Here is a 21557-nt window from a genome sequence, read left to right on the forward strand (position 1 = left end):
CTCGGCGCCTCAGCTCCTGCTCTCTCCTGGCTGCTCCTCCCCTAATTATTCACGGCCGGCAGGCCGTGTCTCCTTTGTTGCCCAGCTTGTTTGTTGTTGTTGTTGTTGTCGACTTGGTTTCCTTTTGTTAAGTTTCTTTTTTTACTTTTATGTTGTCTTATGTTTTTTACAGCTGATCCTAAACCGGTTTTATGTGCTACGTGCAAGGATGCATTGAGCATTTTCTTGTAGAGCATTACTTTAACAACATGTAACCAACGGGGTGATTTGCATAAAACGTGATCTAAACCGCTTCAAACACACTGACCTGATTTTCTGCATTCCGAACTAACGAGTAGACACGCTGTGCCCAGGTTGAATCCGCAGTAATAGGTATTTTAGAGTTTTGCATGCCAGTCAATAAGTAATGTGCAGGTAACGTAATTCGTAAAAGTGCTTAAATCATCAGCGTAGTTCTCAGGGGCCAACGTATGTTTTTTTTTTTTTTAGGTACCCCAGTCACTGCCACACCTTCGTTACTTTGACGGACGCGTTAAACTGGCATCCGATTAATTAAATCACTCTGATCTGCTAAAATCATTTTTTTTAATCAAGTTTTGAAACCTGTTACTGATCCTGCAGCCTTAACATATTTAAAGAGAATAATTCGTTTAGGTCAATGAAAACCATCTTAGCATAATGCTTCAGACAATGTTATTTCTGTACAATATGTCACTTTTTGTGAAGTTAGATGTTTTAGTGCTTTTATTTAGTGTTAGTTGGAACACGAGTGGCTTTTATTTGTGAACAGGTAGTATAATGTGGTTAATACTAAACTAATTAGCTTTATTACAAAACAGATTTGTCTGCGTTTTGAGCAGCTTGTTCCTCATGCACTTGTTACATATTAATACATTCTGGTGGTTTTTTTTTTTTACCCAAATGCCCTCAGTGCTTTTACAGTTAAGTCCTTAGGTCAGCCAATTGGAGGCCACCTACGTTAGGCAGCCTTTCGCCTCTTCCTCCACCCCACACCCAGTGCAAAACGCGGGATAATCCAGTGCTTTAACTTGCCAATATATGGAGAAAACACTGCATGTCTTTTTAGCACTTTATGTAAAATTTATCGGTATGCGTATTTGCATGTATGTGGTATTCCCCTAGACGCTATGTTCTAACCAGGTCAGGAAAGGCAGGCCATCCAATCAAACGAAGAAGAAACATGGAGGCGAAACCACCAAGGTGCACTGACTTCAGACTATGGATCTGCACACACTGGCCTTCATGATGGCCTGGAAAACTTTAGATCACCCTCGCATACCCTTACCCTCACACCCCTACACCACCTCACACACCCCCTCACCCTTTCCCTCACAACCCCTCACTCACCCCTTCACCGTCTCACCCTCTCACCCTCACACCCCCTCTCACCCTCACACCCCCTCTCACCCTCACACCCCCTCTCACCCTCACACCCCCTCTCACCCTCACACCCCCTCTCACCCTCACACCCCCTCTCACCCTCACACCCCCTCTCACCCTCACACCCCCTCTCACCCTCACACCCCCTCTCACCCTCACACCCCCCTCACCCTCTCACCCACCCCCTCACCCTCTCACCCACCCCCTCACCCTCACACCCACCCCCTCACCCTCACACCCCCTCACCCTCACACCCCTGACCCTCACCCACACCCTCACACACCCTCTCACCCTCACACACCCTCACTCACCCTCACTCACCCTCACTCACCCTCACTCACCCTCACTCACCCTCACTCACCCTCACTCACCCTCACTCACCCTCACTCACCCTCACTCACCCTCACTCACCCCCTCAACATCACATCCCCTCACACCCCACCCACCCTCACACCCCCCCTCACTCACTCTACCCCCCCTCACTCACTCTACCCCCCTCACTCTACCCCCTCACTCACTCTACCCCTCACTCACTCTACCCCCCTCACTCACTCTACCCCCCTCACTCACTCTACCCCCCTCACTCACTCTACCCCCCTCACTCACTCTACCCCCCTCACTCACTCTACCCCCCTCACTCACTCTACCCCCCTCACTCACTCTACCCCCCTCACTCACTCTACCCCCCTCACTCACTCTACCCCCCTCACTCACTCTACCCCCTCACTCACTCTACCCCCTCACTCACTCTACCCCCTCACTCACTCTACCCCCTCACTCACTCTACCCCCTCACTCACTCTACCCCCTCACTCACTCTACCCCCTCACTCACTCTACCCCCTCACTCACTCTACCCCCTCACTCACTCTACCCCCTCACTCACTCTACCCCCTCACTCACTCTACCCCCTCACTCACTCTACCCCCTCACTCACTCTACCCCCTCACTCACTCTACCCCCTCACTCACTCTACCCCCTCACTCACTCTACCCCCCTCACTCTACCCCCCTCACTCTACCCCCCTCACTCTACCCCCTCACTCTACCCCCCTCACTCTACCCCCTCACTCTACCCCCCTTACTCTACCCCCCTCACTCACTCTACCCTCCTCACTCACTCTACCCTCCTCACTCACTCTACCCTCCTCACTCACTCTACCCTCCTCACTCACTCTACCCTCCTCACTCACTCTACCCTCCTCACTCACTCTACCCTCCTCACTCACTCTACCCTCCTCACTCACTCTACCCTCCTCACTCACTCTACCCTCCTCACTCACTCTACCCTCCTCACTCACTCTACCCTCCTCACTCACTCTACCCTCCTCACTCACTCTACCCTCCTCACTCACTCTACCCTCCTCACTCACTCTACCCTCCTCACTCACTCTACCCTCCTCACTCACTCTACCCTCCTCACTCACTCTACCCTCCTCACTCACTCTACCCTCCTCACTCACTCTACCCTCCTCACTCACTCTACCCTCCTCACTCACTCTACCCTCCTCACTCACTCTACCCTCCTCACTCACTCTACCCTCCTCACTCACTCTACCCTCCTCACTCACTCTACCCTCCTCACTCACTCTACCCTCCTCACTCTATCTATCGCCCTCACTCTACCTATCTATCGCAGAACCACAGCATCACTCAGGCGCACCACAGCATCACTCAGCACCACCACATTTCCACTCGGCACCACCACAGCATGACTCAGCACCACCACATTTCCACTCGGCGCCACCGCAGCATCACTCGGCGCCACCGCAGCATCACTCGGCGCCACCGCAGCATCACTCGGCGCCACCGCAGCATCACTCGGCGCCACCGCAGCATCACTCGGCGCCACCGCAGCATCACTCGGCGCCACCGCAGCATCACTCGGCGCCACCGCAGCATCACTCGGCGCCACCGCAGCATCACTCGGCGCCACCGCAGCATCACTCGGCGCCACCGCAGCATCACTCGGCGCCACCGCAGCTTCACTCTGCGCCACCGCAGCTTCACTCGGCGCCACCGCAGCTTCACTCGGCGCCACCGCAGCTTCACTCGGCGCCACCGCAGCTTCACTCGGCGCCACCGCAGCATCACTCGGCGCCACCGCAGCATCACTGGTTCAAATATGTTCTCTCAATGTTTCAAGCTTTATTACAAATGTCACAAAAAAAGTTAATATTTCACTTATGCACAATAAAATACACAAAAGTGATTTTCAAAAGTTTTAGCTATTGCCATTATAAATTACAATCACTTTTATTTAAGTATTAATTATTTTAAAAAACTAAAAGCTATTGTTATTTGTAATATCAATACATCTAAGTCCCTTAAATACAAAACATGTTGTATAAAATAATTGTCATTTACAAGACCAATAGCTCCAACTTTTCTAATGCGAGACCTATTGCATTTCCAATGCTTGTATTTTTTTTAGGTCTCACGCGAGACATTTAGTGAGTGAGCCTTAGAAATCAGACCACACTTTTGCTTGTGGTCTAAAGCTTGCGGTTACTCGCGCGGCCGCCATCTGGCTTTTGAAGGACCGGGCTTTAGAACCCAGCAGCGCCAGGGAAAACGCTCGAAGTCTTCAGATTCCCCTGCCTCGGTAAACAGAGACACGGGACACTTCTTGATGACGTCACAGACCAAAGTTTATTGGCTGCAACCAGGAGCAGAGATCTACGAAGCACAACACGGGTGGTTCGCTAGAGACTGCACAATTTCAATGAGCGGAGCATGGTCTTTTATGCCAAAAATCACATTAAAAAGTAGCATCGATTACATACAAACTGACCAATGACAATGTTACATTTCAAAAGTAGCGCATGACGACAATCTCATTTTCCGTTGTACAGCCCACCAGAAATGACCAAGCACATTCCAATATCCTGTTGGATCAGACCGGACAAACCCATCATAAAACCTCAACCCAAAACAGTGATTATGTCGTAAAGGAAGGAGCAGAAACAGATGAGAAGCAAGATAGAAAGTTGGGCGCAGTGTACTGTAAACTCAGCAATGTCCTGCTCTTTGATCTTTATCTAACCAGCTGCTTAACAAGGAACTGGCTCAGCGAGGTCCGCCTCGGGCAAGGGAGTCAGTTCGGCCAGGTCACTCAGAAGTCAGCTAAGGTGTACGTGTCCCAAGGACTCGCTCGGCCGTAGTCATCGGCCTATGTGAGGGCAACCACACAAAATGGCTGCCGTACACAAAATGGAACCCGAGGGTTCAAACGAAATCCCTGAATACGTAGTGTTCTCATTGATCGATTAAGATGAAAACACTTGTACACACCGCACTCGTGATTTGCGGTCCGCTGACACCAAAAATGTCTATTTCCGACTACCTTTATTGAACGGGTTCGGAACCACCGAACCTCAGACCCTCAAACTACGGAACTACAAACCCTCCTTTTGCCCTTACATAGGCAATAAACCCAAACCCATGTCAATCTGAATCTAGGTCTATATTCATCACATCGATATGTTGCTGTAGCATCATCCTAGTATTTAGTACCTCTCTCTGGACAGGTCTCCTCGCACACGAAGTAGCACAGAGGCCACAAATAGCGGGAGCACACTGTACACAGAGACAGGAAAAGGATAGCTAAGACCATCCCAATGACCATCAGAATCTTCCATCCCCACGTGGATATCCATCCTCAAAACCATCCCATCAACGACCAATCTCCTTTATCTATATGTACAGAATCGGAGATCTTATGTAGTCTGGAAATGGCCTGGAAGACTGACGGAGCGTTGTCTGGAATGAAAACGCAGCAGCTCGACTGAATCAGTTTACATACTCCACCTCGGTCTGCAAGTATGACATCAAGAGCAACTCTATTCTGAAGTGTCATAAGTCGATCCGACTGGAGCTCAGCAGTCAAGTTACTAAGGGCACCGGCAGTTTCAACTATGGTGGACTCAACCACTCTCGTCAACTGGCGAATGTTCCTGCTGTTAGCCATCGGTCCCCAGAACGGCAGAAAACCCTTAAAGAAATCTCCCAACTCTTGCCCTGCGGTATCTTCCTGACTGAAGACACCTCTAGCAACTCTCGTCTTATGGTAATCTGCCGCAGCTGTAAAAGTGGGAGGCAACAGGAAAGAAACAAAACATGTGCCCAAAAAGTCAGGGGGCAACCATGTATACGCTTTGTCGTAGCAAACTAAATAGGTACCCTTAGCTGCTAGGAACGCTGGAGAAGTCTGAGATGTAAATACATAAGTCTCAGTGCAGGCACTCTTCCCTAACTGAGCTTTCGGATTCTTGCCATTTCCCTGCAGACAATAGTGACCCTGATGGGGCACTATCCAAATCGGTGGAGAACTTTTCGCTCGCTGGTTAACACTCAGACTAACTCCATATCCAGTAACGTCCCAACCACTATATGGTTGTTTCTCATCTTTCGGAATAGTCTCAACTGCATTAGTCCCTTTAACCATGTCGACTATGCCTCTAGCTAGAGCACTATTCTTCGGATTGTCTTTCGGTGAACGTAGGATAGACACTATGGGCATAGATGAACATCGTTCTATATGCCCAAATAGAACCATTTAGGCTGAAAAGCAAAACCAAGTACGGAATACCTTTACCGGTCGTATGGAGTATTAGGCCACAAATACAACAATTTGTCGTGTTCATAACTAGCTGGTGTTGGTGCAGAAGTTGAATAAAGGAATTATTGGCAAATTCCAATCTTCTAACTACTTCATGTTCGGGCAGAGGGTGAAAAGAATGAGAAGAAATAGGTGTAGGTTGCACAGTAGGAATAAACGTCACTTTAAAAGAGAATGTCGCATAACCAATTAAAAATATAATTAAACTCAGTAGCATAAATAAGCACAATATTAAAAATCTTTTTCGGGTCATTAGTTTGTATATCTTGCTCTTAAAGCTTATTGTCTCTACAGGTCTCTCCAACTCTAAGAACTCCATCCTCACTAAATATGCTGCTCGCGGTGGTAGGGTGTTCTATGCTAAGGAATGCCTCTGTCAGCCCAGGGCAACTCCCTTAGGCCAACCAGAACCGTCGACCTATTGTCTCAGGCTTGCACTCCAAAGACTTGTCAACCGCGACCCTACAGCTGAACCCGGATAGCGGTTCGAAAAACAAAAATGAGTAGTTCCTCGGAGGAGAGTTAACCTGCAAACAGAAAAATCAGAAAAACTTTATTTCTTTATTATAACTGTCTTTTCCAGGCAATGTCTGTTCCCTAAAAAGGAGTTCTGGCTCAGTAGTGTTCAATCGATTCGAAGGAGGCACAGCTTCTTGCAGAAGATCGTCACTTTATTTCTCAGTATTCGCAATCAAACGGGCATCGCTGAATGGCAGAAAACTGGGCACGGTTTCAGTCTCAGAGTCTGGAAGTCCCTTTTGGACCCACCGGTCGTACGGTAAGGGCATCGGAGCCCGTTTGCAGTGTACGCCGTGAATCCAGTTTTTCTTGCCGTGCACTCGAACTGCGGAACGTGTAGATAGTAAAACCAGGTGTGGTCCGGTCCAGCGGGGCTGCTCGTTCTTGCTCCGATGAAAATTCTTCACAAATACCCAGGCACCGGGTTCAATGGCATGACCTGGATCTTCAGAAGCCTGTGGTAGACTATTGTGAACCTGTTGGTGTAAGACACGCAGTTTAGCCGTCAGTTCGTACAAGTAATCAAGTAACACAGGGTGTTCAAGCTCACTAAACTTTGTCGGTCTTGGCACGCCCCAAATATTCGCCGGGCGGCCAAACAGGACCTCATACGGACTCAAACCCATTCGCGAATGCACAGTCATTCTTGTGGACAGAAGGGGTAGGGGCAAAGCATCTGGCCATTGCAAACCAGAGCTCGCTTGAATTTTGGCTAATTTCAATTTCAAAGTGCCATTATAGCACTCGACTAAACCAGCTGATTGGGGGTGATTTGAAGCATGGAACTTCTGCCTTATTCCTAATCCCTCACACACTCTTCATCACTTGACCCACAAATTCACTCCCATTGTCACTCCAGATCATTCTCGGCAAACCAAACATAGGGAAAAACTCTTTTATTAGGGCTTTCGCTGTGGACAAGGCAGTATTGTCCTTCAAAGGGTAAGCTTCCACCCATCTAGAAAAGGAGCAAACAACCACTAACACATATTTCAGGTTGTTGCACCTCTCCATGTGGGTGAAATCTAGCTGCAAAGCCTCGAACGGATACGTAGGAGGAGCAAAATGACCAGCCGGAATTGGAGTTCCCTTACCAGGATTGTACATCAAACACACCATACAGTTCTTAACCAGATTCTCTGCACATTTGGGAATTCCTGCATTCTGCCAGACCGGGGCCAACAACTTGCAAATTCCTTTCACGCAGATATGTGCCAATCCCATGAGCCATTGTAACAACTGGAAGCACATATGCATCGGGTAACAACCATCTTTGATGATCAGACAAATCAGTCCAACAACCATTCGAGTCTAATCTACCCTTACTTTCTCTCCATTCATTCAACTCTTTCTCTGTAGCTTCAGCTTGGATGGATTTCACACTCTCAATCGTATCTTCAAACATACTTCCATCTGGAACCCATCTCGCCAGACCTGCAACATACATTCGGCTCATCACATTACGCATTTCCGTGACCAACGTCATCCGTAACTTTCTTATGGGCACTGCATTTCACAATCGCTACTTGCAATGGCAAAGTAAGTGACTCAAGGAATTCATTCACCAACTGGCCATGCTGGATCTTCATCCCATGCGAAGTCAGGAACCCACGTTCACGCCACAAACGTCCAAAACTATGAGCCACACCAAACGCATACTGGCTGTCAGTGTACACATTCACTCGTTTTCCTTTCGCCAACACACATGCTCTCGTTAATGCAATCAACTCTGCTGCTTGCGCTGAATTGTGTAGGATACGTGCAGCTTCAACAATCTTATGCAAAGTCGTAACAGCATATGAAGCACGAACCATCAACCCACAAAGTACCATCACACTCTGGAAGAGGAGTATCCCTAAGGTCTATCCTTCCTTTGTTTCTTCCTCCGTTCTAAGGAAACAATCATGCTGTTCTATGTCATTATCTGTCTCAGCTGAAATCGGCAACAACGTGGCTGGATTCAACGGGTTGCATCTCTTAATGTGCACATGACTCGCTAACAAAGTCGATTCGTAACCCGACAACCGAGCACTAGTTAAGTGCTGTGTCTTGGTACGATTCAACAAGGTATCCACTGCATGTGGAACCATCACAATCAGTGTATTGTCCATAACCAAACCAGCAGACTGTCTAATCGAAACAGCCGCTGCTGCTGTAGCTCTCGAACAACTCGGCAACCCTCTTGCTACCGGATCTAAGGTCGACGAAAAATAAGCACATGGACGCTGCTTATCGCCAAACTGTTGAGTCAACACTGATAATGCACATCCCTCTCTCGTGGACATACAATGTGAAAGGCTTACTGTAGTCGGGAGTACCCAACACAGGAGCCGAACACAACGCATTGCGTAATTCTGAAAAGCTCTTCTGACATTCATCAGTCCAAGGAATAGGATTTGGAGTATCCTTAACAGTAAGAGCTATCAAAGGCTTCGCTAACAACGAGAAATTAGGGATCCACTGTCTACAGTACGACGTAATACCCAAAAACGCACATACTTCTCTCTGTGTCGTAGGGACACTCATTTTTGCAATGGCTTGAATTCTTTCTGTGGTCAGTTTCCTTCCCTCCTTCGATAAGAGGTGACCTAAGTGGGTTACTTCTTGTCGACAATATTGCAACTTTGGAAGAGAAACTTTGTGATGAAAATCAGACCAGTGGCACAACAGTGACAAAGTAGCCTCTCTACAAATCTCTTCATTGTCAGCAGCAACTAACAAATCGTCAACATATTGAATAAGAGCAACACCATCAGGTAAAACCAACAAATCAAGTTGTGTCTTCAAAGCTTGGCTATAGATCGATGGACTCTCACAGTAGCCTTGAGGAGCGCGCTTAAAGCGGAAACTTCGTCCTCCTAAAGAGAATCCAAAAATATCTCTACTCTCCACGGCAATCGGGATGCTGAAGAAAGCATTCTTTAAGTCAATCACCGAAAACCACGTGGCTGTGGCCGGGATCAAAGTCAACAAAGCGGTGATATCCGGCACAACAATAAATTGCGGAACAACGATCTTATTGACTTCGCGAAGATCGATCACAAACCTATATACAGGAGGCTGTGAAGAATCTGTCCTCTTCAAATTAGGCAAAACTGGACTATTGCACACATTACCTCTCGTTTCCTCAATCACACCCTTTTCGATCAGATCGTAAATGATCGCCAAAAGTGCTCACTCACCATCACTCGAGATACGATATTGTGGAATACGGGGTAACCTAGCATTCGCTTTCAGTGTCACAACATATGGCGGAATCTCCAAGAGGCCTACATCGTTCGGACCAGTAGCCCAAAGAGAATCTGGGAGGGAAGACAATTTGGGTGGTAGTCGATCTTTGGATATATACATCGGAGAGATCACTCTCTCACCCAATGTAAGATGTACTCCTGACGGAGAACAATACAGCGTCGCATACAATCTCTTTAACAAATCCAATCCCAACAAGTTCTCACCACAACCGGTCGTCAAAATAAGGGGTGCTTCAAATCTACGAGGTCCAACAGAGAGAGGCAACGGAGTAGAAATCGGATTCGTAACCGGGGCGCCAGAAAAACCTACTGAAACATTCTTTAAGCCAGACAAAGGTGCGCCAGGGAGTTTAGAGAGCATAATAGAACTCTTTGCAGCACCAGTATCCAACAGAAAAGGCTCTGACACACCTGATGCAATCACTTCAACATATGGTCCACTCTGATCTACTGGAACGGAAACAACTCCCTCTCTTTGTCTATGGCTGTCCTAGCAATCATTACCACCCACTTCCTCACCTTCGACGTAGTAATCGCCGTATAGTACTGAGCTGCCCTACCAGACGCACCATTCTGCTGATCAAAACTATTCATAGAATTCTGTGGAGGCAAAGGACGCGCGTTCTGACCAAGACCTCTACCTCGCGGCGCTTGTTGAGCACCTCGACCTCTCACACCAGAAGCACCATTCGTGCGCTGTAACAAAACCGGACAACTACTCGTAAAATGGCCCTCTTCTTTGCAATACGCACACTGATTAGGCCCATATGGAAAACGTTGTTGAGAAGACTCGTTCCTTTGCGAGTTTCTCGAATATTGCTGATTCTGCTGATAATCGCGTTGATTATTAGTACGGGGTGGATAAGCTTGTTGTAGAAGAACTTTAGTCTTCAATTCCTTAGTCGTCTTATCCGCTTTCTCTACCTCATCTTTGTGCCTATTTTCATAGTACTGGGCCGTAGCTAAAATCTGCGCTGACGTGGAAACAGCCCAAGCACTCTCAGAATCCTTCAACTTATTGCACAACTCGGGAAGCAAATTATGTACGAATTTGTCTATCATTTGCAGCACTAAGATTATTCCATGTATCGCCCAATTCCTGCGCATGATCCGTATGACGAATCTTACCCCAAATAGGCTGTGGAACAACATTCCCAAACATGTCTATATCTGCCAGATTCATGATACATGAACCTGCAGTCTGAGTCAACTCCTTATAATATCCTGCTGGATTTTTGCGTGGATCGGGCAAAGTCTGCTTAATCGCTAAAACTTCGGCACGCTTCCACGGAACATGTACCCAAACACGCTGAAAGTGTGCAACAGGTGGAACAGCATTTGTATCAGCAGGTCTCCAAACTGGAGGAACCTCACGCATCAGATATTGACGCGCCTTTCTCCTAACTGACGAATCAGGCTCAAACAGTCGCTCAGAAGGAGTTGCACTACGGAATGACAACAACGTCGCAACTGCTTTCTCAATCTCGAAGACCCACAATGGTCCCTTTTGCAAACTCTGAACGTATTCGGTACAACTCCGAAGGAGCTTGTCCTACTTCTTCAACCCATTGTTCATGAAAGAACACACACATGTCAAAGACGTACCGTTGTTTTGGTGCTTCCCATTGTTGGAAAACATCATGATACCCTCAAGATCGTACTGTGTAGAATACGTAACCCATTTACGAGCCATGTGATCCAATACTGTCCGTTCATTAGCATCAGGCAACTGACTACGTGATTGTCTACGCTAAACAACAGGAGACATACCAAATGATCCCAACAGAGGAGAAAAGATACTAGAAACTGCAGCAGTCCTTCTTTGTCTAGCAGAAGGAGACAGAATAAGAGAAGATGGAACAACATTAGGAGAATCAAAAGTCGGAGCAGGAGTATTATAGACGGGCGTAGGAGTAGCAGACTAAGGAGGAGGCAGAGTTAGCGGCCCTTGAGAAGGCTGCACCAAAGGAATAGTAGCCAACGGAAGAGGAGCTGGCTGTGGAGGAATCGCAGGTGGCAAAGCAACCTAGGTTGCGCAACTACAACTGGTGGCGGTGGTGCCGTAGCATTCTGTGCATAAGGGGGTGGCAAACTCAATAGATGCAACATTAAAGGATCTTTCGCAAGATCTTTCTTCTCTTCTTGCTCTTTAGGTAGCAAAGCTGGGTAGCACTTATCTACCGCTAACTTCCTGATCCTAAGCATCTGTTCGCTCTCTTGCTCTTCCCCATTATCCCTAAACGCTATAGCTGCTTGCACCATTGACAAACCTCGTTCTCGTTTATTCTTCTTCGCTAATTTAATTTCTTTCTGTTTGGCTTCTTTGCGCCATATGCGGAAAGAGTCAAACATTGCCAGCCGTGCTTTCTTTTTGAACAGTTTAACTTCGAGATTGTCTAGAATCTCTGTTTCAAAGCTACCATATAAGGGGCCACTGTAGGACACCGTCTTTTCTCGTGTATTTAAACCAGATGTCATTATAACCGATGAGGCCCACACCATGTTTTACGTAGAGCTCATAGGTCTGAGTTCCAATCGGAGGAACCGAACACGAATCCTCCAACCGGGAATCCCTAGAACAACCACAACTAAATAACTTTCCAAGTCTGCTAAGACCAGGCATCTTCGCTCACTAGTCTAGCTTCAAACTTCAAGGGAAATCTCAAACGATAGTCTTGTGAATACACGAGTCCCTCGGCTTTGGGGCCTGCAGGTACCAAATCAAAGTGATCCTCGAAGGGATACCAAAACAAACTAAGGACTGTGAGACGCTCCACTCATTCTTAACTGAAATGTCGATGGCGTCACCAGAAGACCCGTCTATCGTCACTCTCTACAAATCGTCTATGGCTCCAAGACAGGGCGACAGTCAGGGCAGCAGTCCTTCGTAGCCGTCGGAAGGCGGGGAACCTCGCAGCAAAGACTTTCGGACCACGACGACATACAGGGGTCGATGAAGTGGCAGGCCTTCCTCCAGAATTTCCACACGAAGCTCTCCACGATCTTCGGGCTTGAACCGGTACCCCAGAAGTCGACCCACGTTGGGCGCCAACTGAAGAACCGGGTTTTAGAACCCAGCAGCGCCCGGGATAACGCTCGAAGTCTTTGGATTCCCCTGCCTGGGTAAACAGAGACACGGGACACTTCTTGATGACGTCAAAGACCAAAGTTTATTGGCTGCAACCAGGAACAGAGATCTACGAAGCACAACACGGGTGGTTCGCTAGAGACTGCACAATTTCAATGACCGGAGCATGGTCTTTTATGCCAAAAATCACATTACAAAGTAGCATTGATTACATACAAACTGACCAATGACAGTGTGACATTTCAAAAGTAGCGCATGACGACAATCCCATTTTCCGTTGTCCAGCCCACCAGAAATGACCAAGCACATTCCAATATCCTGTTGGATCAGGCCGGACAAACCCATCATAAAACCTCAACCCAAATCAGTGATTATGTCGTAAAGGAAGGAGCAGAAACAGATGAGAAGCAAGATCGAAAGTTGGGTGCAGTGTACTGTAAACTCAGCAATGTCCTGCTCTTTGATCTTTATCTAACCAGCTGCTTAACAAGGAACTGGGTCAGCCTCGGGCAAGGGAGTCAGTTCGGCCAGGTCACTCAGAAGTCAGCTAAGTCCCAAGGACTCGCTCGGCCGTAGTCATCGGCCTATGTGAGGGCAACCACACACAATGGCTGCCGTACACAAAATGTAACCCGAGGGTTTAAACGAAATCCCTGAATACGTAGTGTTCTCATTGATTGATTAAGATGAAAACACTTGTACACACCGCACTCGTGATTTGCGGTCCGCTGACACCAAAATAGTCTATTTCCGACGACCTTTATTGAATGGGTTTGGAACCACCGAACCTCAGACCTTCAAACTACGATTGATTGATTGAAAAAGCTTTATTCGAGTTATGCACTCATAAAAGCACAGGCAAAAAGTATAAAATACATACATTTCAAAACACATTACATATATTAAAAAACACAATACAGTTAAAATCCATGTTTCATACACATAAAATACATTTTGTAGTAACTTGTGCAAGCTTTCTCAAGTGAATTAAGATATATTACATATTAGAAAGTTGGGCCCTTCGCCTAATGGACCAAGCCCACCCCAGGTATTTTGCTGTTCCTAATACAATGGGCATTTCGGTGGAGGTACAGATAATTCTCAACCCCTCTACACCGCTTGATACCCCAAGATTTCTACAAACAGGTACCAGCCATGATTTTCTTGGGATTGCATAGGCCTCACACAGAAATAGGAAGTGGGCAATACTTTCATTGGGGGCACCACATGCTGGGCAACTCGAACCGTTGCTATTCCTCCAACTACACGTCAGTGACCTCAGGGGGAGAGAACCTGCCCTTAACTGGAAGTATAATTTCCTATCTGTCGGAACAGTTATCTTATCCCAATACTGCTCCAATGCAGGTCTCATTTTGATTTCCATAAATTTACCCCCCATTGTTTCTGGGTGTGTACTCCTCCAGAGCTTATGTTCTATATAGTCCCAATATATGGCCTTGATAGTGTTTTTACTTGGGAACACTTCCCCAAGAGGATTTTCCCAAAGGTTAGAAAGTCCTAGCTCAACAAGGGCATCCCTAAGCATCTTCAGCCATGTGATTTTGTGAAAGACATCCGATTTGACTAGGGCTAGGAACCCATCGGCATAGTGTCTGATCTCTGGGGTCGTCCAAAGCCGTCTCCAATAGAGGATAGGCCTTAGTCGAGCACGGTCACTAGCTAATCTCCTTCCTAGGTCCAGACCAAGAGGTATTAGTGGGGTACTCTGGGGAAGACTTGTTATTCCTCTCAGAAACCTGTTCTCAGATATTTGTAGGGTGTTGAGCCTCTCAAAACCCCAGACTTCAGCCCCATAAAGGGCTGCACCCAAGGCTTTGGCATCATAGACCATGAGTACCGGTTTTATGGGCCTAATTTTCGATTTTACTTGTTCCTTCCGGAGCGCTCCTGAAATCTGCTGATGTTTCAGTACCGCCTTCTCTATATGTCGTGACCAACCTGGCTTACTCGATATCTCTACCCCTAGGTATGTAAAAACATTTACTACCTCAAGCTTAGTGTTGTTCAGAGATACCCTTGGTTGGGATCGGCACTTATGTCCAAAAACCATCAGCTTTGTTTTACTAACATTGACTTCTAGGCCTTGTTCCCTACAAAACATATCAAATATGTTCAAGGCTCGCTGGAGTCCTGACGGGGTTTTGGACACAATCAGGGTATTGTCAGCGAACATCAGGATCGGAACCCTGATGCCAGCTAGCGATGGTGCGTCTACCCTTGCGTCTAACATCTTATCCACTATGCCATTAACGAACAGGGAGAACAGCAGGGGCGCCATAGCGCATCCCTGCCTCACACCTCGCTCGACTGGGAAATTGATGGTAGATTCCCCGTTCCTCCCCCACTGGACTTTAGCAAAGTTGCCTTCGTGGAGACGCATTATTAGTGTAAGCAACTCGGGTGGGACCCCTATTTAATTTAGAGCTGGCCACAACTTGCTCCTAGGGACCAGGTCGAAGGCAGCCCTCAAATCTACGAATGCTACGTAGAGGCTGCCTTCACCAAGGAGTACAGTTCCCCACCGTAGCATGGTAAATCGAAATATTTGATCTACCGTGCTAGTTGCCCGCCTAAATCCTGCCTGGTAGGGGGAGAGAGCATTATTCTCTTCTACCCAAGCCATAAGTTTGTTGACCACCATCTTCCCCACCACTTTTTGGATGGTGGCTATCAAACTTATCGGCCTATAGTTGGCTGGTAGCGACCGATCACCTTTCTTGTAGATCGGTATAATTATTGCCCCCTTCCATATTTCAGGAATTTTGGCCCCTTTAGCTAGAGCATTTCCCAGTAAGGTCACGTACTTGGCCCACCGGGTCTTGTCATGCTTAAATATGTCTGAGGGAATTCCATCTAGCCCCGGTGCTTTCCCCCCTTGTAGTGTTGAAATTACCAGTTCAGATTCTTTAATTGCAAATAGGTCTCCCTCGCGAAATACCACTGGGATAGGGTCAATGGCCATAATATCCCTATTCTCTGCATACTGAGGCTTAAAATACTCAACCCAGGATGCCTCATTAACATTATTGTCTGGGTTATTGGGGGTGCCACCTCTGCCCCACTTCAAAATTTTCCAAAAAAGTCTCGAGTCTCTTGACCCAGAGGCTTCAAGTAGCTCCTCCCAGTATTCCTCGTCCCACTGTTTCTTAGCCTTACGGATGTTGTCATTGTATTGTTTCCTGGCTATGCAAATCAAAGCCTTATCCCTACTTTGGATTGCCCTACCCAGCTCTAATCTAGTTGACCTACACTGTTTATTAAACCACCTTGCCTGTTTAATGGGTACTTTTCTATTAGCCTTAACTAATCTTGTGAAAAACGGTTTTATCAAGGAAAAGAATGCGTCATGTATGTCTGTTGTTAAGGAGGAACCAGAAGTTACAGGATTCACTATTTCCATCGCGGCAATTGCTTTATCAACCTCCAAGTTTATGTGGTTCAAGGAAGCGAGATTTGCCAACACATTTGGCCATTTCACCCTTCGTGAGTCATTAGCCATAACCGCTATGGTCTCGCTAATTGTCTCTGGGTTGTCAGGCGTAGCCCTCCACCAGGAATGGGTGACACAAAGGGGATTATGGTCGCTTTCTAATCTACCCTTGATTTCCATATCGACTACGCCACACCACAGCTTTAAGCTACAGATGACATAATCAATCCTACTTTTACTATGGCCATTGTCAAATGAGCAATTTCCTCCCTGGTCACTCTTTGTCCTACCATTAAGGGCCCTCAGGCCATGTTCCAGACATAACGCGTTCAACAATAATATATCCTTTGTCCCTTCAAACTACGGAACTACACTTTCCTCGCTGCACCCTGCCGTCATGCTCTTTTTCTTTTTTTTATGTATCCCCAATCCCGCTTTGCACTTTCGCAGCCGCGTCACTTTCACGGCCGCGCGGCTCTCTCACTGTCTGTGTGCTCCGAGCTTTTGACAGGATATGCTTTTGTTTCTCAAGAAGTCTTTCGTCTTCAGCCCTTAACAGTAAACGGAAGCCCCGTCGTTGCTGCCTGCTTTGAGTGATTGTGCAGACTTTTTCTCCCCGTTTGCAGTTGACTGTCCGTTTATTAACATGAGGCATGCCTCCTTTTCGTCTGGCTGCCAAAAAAGAAACCTAATTTGTCGTATTCCTGCCGACGTTAATAAGCAGTGAGTGAGGGCTCATCAGCCAGCTTGCCGTAGGGTGGTGCTACAAGACTTGAACGCTTTTGTTGTTCTTAAGAGCAACTGTAGTGATGATATACTCTTCTTTCCGCTTTCTACTTCCGTTGTATGTTAAGTCATTTATCAAACCTTGGTGATTGCGTGACTGTACCCTGTTTTCACGTTCGATGGGAAGGAGGGTGCCTCCTTTAGTCACCGGTAATATCTGTCCCCTTCATAGTGTAACATATTTCCTTTTACTGAGGAGCCGACACCTAGCCTCCCAGCCTGCCTGCCTGGGATTATAGGCCCAAACCTGTATCCGAGTGAACCCACAAGGTGCCTGAGCATGGCGTAAAGGTAAAGGAACCAGCAAAGCAGTAAAACTAACAGTATACAACTAAGCCCTTCACTGTGTTGTCCCAGAGCAGGAACCATGAATAGTGCAATACGAGCCACACTGCTGGCATTGTGCATAACTCCGGTCTTTATTATAAGACTCTCCACCCTACAGAGAGTGCCCATAAATAACATCTCTCAGTGTAGGAAATGATAGAGGGCGAGATTTCTGGATAGGCTCTGGTTGTCTGTATGACGCAGGTCGCACAACTGAGTCACAAGCATAAATGAAACCCTGCACTCTAATAATGTACATCTGGCTGTGGGAACCCTCACCCCAACCTAAATTGAGTTACTACATAAACCTGATAGCTTCATACTTCCCACTTAGAAATGGGCCCATTCCCTGGAGCAGGGTCCCACCATACATGGGTTGCCAGCGCTAATTGATGGGGTGAGGTGTCCTTCCACATACCGCCTTTTAGAAGACCAATGGCTGTTGGTTCCACTGGGCTCCATCTCACCCCTAGAGCAGCCCTGCAGTGCAGGCTTGGCATAGAGCAAGGCATTAAGCCAACCATTCTTCAAGACCAGCCTAATGGTGACCTTAGGGCCATGAGTATCCATTTAATCAGTAGTTTAAGGGGCATTCATGGAATGCTCAACGGGACTTTCTCTGCAACCCTGGCACAGTTTCTTCCACCCCTGCCTTCCTCACGTCTACACTATGACCACTCCTGGTGGACTTCTCCTTCACTAGATTCTGAACATAAATACTTAAAAGAATTCCTCTGAAAAGACATTTGCAGCCTCACCTCTAGAGGTGATACTCTAATTGGGCATTAGAGCAAGCTCTAATCGGGAACTAGAGCAAGCTGATGCACAGCTCGGTCTCAGCCCAGGCACATTGCCCACAGCATCGTTTTGTCTTTAAAACTAGAACAGGCGACAGTGGTGAAGATAGTGTTACCTGAAACTCGTATTTCTTTGACAATAGTCCCAATGTTTGTAACTGCAAAGCTTCACACAGAGTATCTTTATAAGGAAAAATGTTAGTTTTGGTCAAGTACATGACGCACATTGATATCAGGGCTAACATTCGAGCACCATATCTTTCGTACTCCTAAATAAACATCAGCCAGCTCTTCCCATCAGATTCCTATCACCTGCTTCTGGTGAAAGGTATCCTTGCAATATCACTGGAACAAAATGTTTAATTTCTCCTTGTTTATATTAAGCAGGGGCAGGTGCCTGCTAATAATTAATAATTGTTTTGCAACTCTTTAAAAGCACTTTCTATTTCTGTACTCTCTGCTTGCCTGAAATAAACCCTGCCTGTCAAAGCCTGACCTTCCCAGGCCACGCCTCTGACAGCTGATTTGATAAGAGTTCCCCCAGACAAGATGACGCAGCATTTCACACTTGAACTTATTCCACACTTCTTTGCAATAGCATCTGCGCGCACAAGATGCCTGTGTTTGTCGGCCACAAAGAATTTAAGAGCAACAAAATAAGGCAGGATAACGTTTCTGATGTTTTTGTTACACATTGCTCCTACCTTCCTCCATTGTGCTGTATGGAGGTCATCACTTTATTTGGCAAACTGTCACTTTCTTCTCTACCAACCAAACCCACCCTGCTACTTTGGAGGGAATGATGGCGCTTGCATGTATGGTGCCTGTTAAAGTCTGGCTTTAAGCAGCTGTCACATGTTCAGTATACTTGGGGGTACATTCAGCCAGCTCTCAAACCGTGCCCTGTTACTGTGTCATTCACATTTCGGTCTGCCACTGCAGATTAAAGCATGGCCAATGGGTCAGCCCACTTCTACTATTGGCTAACTTCACAGCGATTAACTGCATTTTGCCCTTGTACAAAGTAAAAAATAAAGAGAAAGCAGAAGGAAAATTATTATAAGTTTTCAATATGATGCACATCGCCCATTCTGCCATACAATATACCTTAAAAACATTAGCAAAGCCAATCCTCTGGCTAAACACTAAAGGGTCCCAAAAGCGAAGCGTTGGGTACAATGTTGCCGGTCTAACAGGCTTTCATTGTGATAAGTCACACAATAAAGGGATTAACCCCTCCCCAGTCCATGGAGCGAGCGTCAAGAGTGCCTAGCACAACATCTGGGTTATGTAATATGGGGGTGAGTGGAGAAAGGTAAGTAATAGCTGCCTGACTATGGTTATTCCTGTCCCAGTACATGAGCAGGGTTGCAGCGGCATATAGAGGGGTTTGACAAGATGGGAAGCAGTAATGGGCCTATATGTTGCATGTGAAGGGCCGAGCATCCTTGTTCCTATAGCACCCTAAGACTTTGTATAGGCAGGACTGTGCCAGTCCGTGGCAGAATGTAATTGGGCTGCGTAACTATAAAAGTCTATGTTAGGATCCACACAAACTACAAGACAACCATCAGAGGCACCTTTGCATACCAAACCCCCCATAACCCCCTGACCCATGCACACCCAATCTGCATTATGAGCAGCTTCGGATTGACCCAGATAGTCTACGACCCTACACTCACTACAGGACACATGCTGGACCCAATTTTCTCCTCTAACAACCTCGTCAAATACAGCCATGTTTCAGCACTCACATGGACCGATCACACCATCGTCTACTTAAGCATCTCCAGTCCCCTTACCGCCACCCCCAGGATGACCAACGATCAACCTCCCACCTAAGAACCCAAGAATATCACCCGCAGTGTCCCCCAGGGCTTAGCCCTATATTTATGACCCCACAGTCTCCACATAATTTCCTACGCAGACGACACTTAACTCATCCTCTCATTCACCGACCCCACCACCACAAGGAACTTTCACATATGCATGACAAACTCAAGCAAATGAAGAACTGTCTGCACCTGAACACAGACAAGACGGAAGTGCTGATCCTTGGCAACAGCAGCAACACATGGAATCTCCTGGTGGCCATCAGACCTAGGACTCGCACCCACTCCCTTCAACCACGCCAGAAACCTCAGACTCCTCATTGACAACCAACTTACCATGAAATCAGATCAACGCCATCTCCTTCGCCTGCTTCCTCCCTCTGACCATGCTACGCAAGATCTTCAAGTGGCTACCCCTACACACGAGATGCACCACAACATAAGCCCTCATCACCAGCCAGCTGGACTATGGCAACACCCTCCAAGTAGGAGTCACTGCACACCTCTTACAGATACTTCAAACCATACAGAACGCTGCTGCCAGACTCATCATTGGCCTTCCCTGATGAACCCACATCACACCCCACCTCGGGCAACTCCACCGGTTCCCCGTACAGAAGAGATGCCAATTCAAGGTTCTGACCCCCACATACAAGGCTCTACACAAACAAGGATGCTCCTACATTAATTGCCTGAATTTCCACCAACAGTCGAAGAGTACGCTCCACTTCTCTTTCACTTGCCCATACGGAGAGACTTGAGGTGAATGAGAAGTGCTGAGGGGCACGGGAGGTGACTGGGCCAGAGAGGCCATGCGATAAATGCGAGAGACTGTTAGAGATGAGGGCAGTGAAAAGACAGAATGGCAGAAGTTGGTTTAAGGTGAAGTGAGAGGTTGAATGGGGAGAGTTCAGAAATTGTAAAAAGGGGTGATAGAAGTGGACTGCAAATTGAGAGAGGGATCCAGGATTAGGAGAGGAGAGGGGGTGAGAGGAAAGCGGCATAGGTAAATTCTTCACAAGACAGCCAGGGCTTTAAGGGACCCCTGCTGGTCCCGGCCAGGACCAGGTGAGCTTCTAATGTGGCAGCACGTATTCCTGTGGAGTGGAAGGCCCATCACAAAGGTTAAATAGACATCTTTCTAATGTTAATTGCTGTATTTTGGTTATAAACTGGTACTGATAGGGTAAAATCGTTTCTCAGTGTTACTGTGTGTAAAAGTAATGTAGCAATACTAACCCAAAATACGCTGTATCACATAACATCAAGCCTGTCGTGTAATTTGGTCCTCACCTGCCTCATAATTCCAGTAGCCCTGCCTACAGGTTTAGACATTTTTGTCAGGAGGGGGTCCTTATGCCTGAAAATGTTGAATGGGGGATTTCGGCATCCTAAAGTTTGAAACCTCTGGTCTAAGAGGAGCTGGTTATTCTTCTAAATTGCTGAAAATCTTCAAAAATGTCAACTGCTAAACTATATATTTCTTG

At 47.0% G+C, this 21557-nt stretch overlaps 1 protein-coding gene across 1 annotated transcript in view; it reads left to right on the forward strand.

The window, feature by feature from the left end:
- The window catches only part of UBA2 (ubiquitin like modifier activating enzyme 2), a 190649-nt gene that overhangs the window by 51347 nt on the left and 117745 nt on the right, over positions 1-21557 (forward strand). The window lies entirely within an intron of this gene.

This window comes from Lissotriton vulgaris, unplaced genomic scaffold (assembly GCF_964263255.1).
Source record: "Lissotriton vulgaris unplaced genomic scaffold, aLisVul1.2 SCAFFOLD_1049, whole genome shotgun sequence".
NCBI classification, from domain to species: Eukaryota; Metazoa; Chordata; class Amphibia; order Caudata; family Salamandridae; genus Lissotriton; species Lissotriton vulgaris.